General features: G+C 44.5%; 1 pseudogene; it reads left to right on the top strand.

The window, feature by feature from the left end:
• Window positions 1–260: 260 nt before the first annotated feature.
• On the top strand, window positions 261–654 carry LOC138383183 (large ribosomal subunit protein eL27-like; annotated as a pseudogene).
• Window positions 655–1,241: the final 587 nt, after the last annotated feature.

Raw genomic sequence — 1,241 nt, 5'->3', positions numbered from 1 at the left:
ATTTAAAACTTCATGAAATTCCAAATGAGTCAGTGGGTTAAATGGTGTCAAAATTAGAAGAAAACAGAAGTGTGTTTCTCCTACCTATGAAGAAGAGACACATTCCTGCTAAGAGACAAATTTTATGTCATTTAGTAGACTAGATCTAAGAATATGACACATTTCTCTCATTTCTCTTGGAACGGGAAAATTATAGAATAAACATATGATAAAACAAAATGATCTTTTTTCTGCTGGAAGCCCGGGTGATTGCTGTTGAAATGAGCAAACTCATGAGACCCCCAAGTGGTGCTGGTCCTGGCCAGATGCTACTCTGGACGCAGAGCGGTGATGGTCAAGAACATTGATGATGGCACCTCACATGGCCCTGAGAGCCATACTGTGGTTGCTGGAACTTACCACTATGCCCACAAATTGACAGCTGCTGCCACAGGGAAGAAGATTGTCAAGAGGTCAAAGACCAAGTGTTTTGTGAGAGTTTATAACTACGATGCACTCATGCCCACAAGGCACTCTGTGGATATCCCCTTGGACAAAACTGTTGTGAACAAGGATATCTTCAGAGACCCTGCTCTTAAACACAAGGCCCAATGGGGGCCCAGGGTCCAGTCTGAAAAGAGGTACAAGATGGGCAAGAACAAGTGGTTCTTCTAGAATCTGTGGTTTTAGATGTTTTTTGTTTTGGTCATTAAAAATTAAAAAAAAGAAAAAAATGTACTTATAAAGTCAGTACTCAAAATGTAGTGACTTAAAACAATAACTATTTCTTGAGCACATGAGTCCATGGGTTGGCAGTTGCGCTTACTCAGTGGTCCCTCTGGGCTCTGCTGCTTCCTGGGGCCTCTGCAGTCAGTTGGGTGGTTCTGTCCCTAAGGGGCAGCTGGCTGTTGGCAGTTATACTGGGAACACCTGCTCTCATCACCTGAAAGTCTAGTCGAGGCTCGTTCCTATGTGGCAGAAGCAGAGCCAGAGGGCAAACCCCTGTGTACACGTGCTTTCATGTCTCTGCTTGCATCACGTCAGCTACTGTTCCATGAGCCAAACGAGTCACAGGACCAATCCCAGAGTCAGTGGGGGAGACCAAGTCACAGTGTGTGGAATCAGGGAAGGGGTGAACTTGTGGCCAGTTTCACAAGCTACCACGCACCAATAACGGGCAAAGGAGATAGCTTAAGCACCACCAACAGTAAGTCATCCCATGGAAACGTTTTATTATCACTAGTGATTAAAGAAATGTACAT

The sequence above is a fragment of the Eulemur rufifrons genome, chromosome 1 (genome assembly GCF_041146395.1).
Source record: "Eulemur rufifrons isolate Redbay chromosome 1, OSU_ERuf_1, whole genome shotgun sequence".
In the NCBI taxonomy this organism is placed as follows: Eukaryota; Metazoa; Chordata; class Mammalia; order Primates; family Lemuridae; genus Eulemur; species Eulemur rufifrons.
This window is presented reverse-complemented; position numbering and strand designations above follow the sequence as displayed.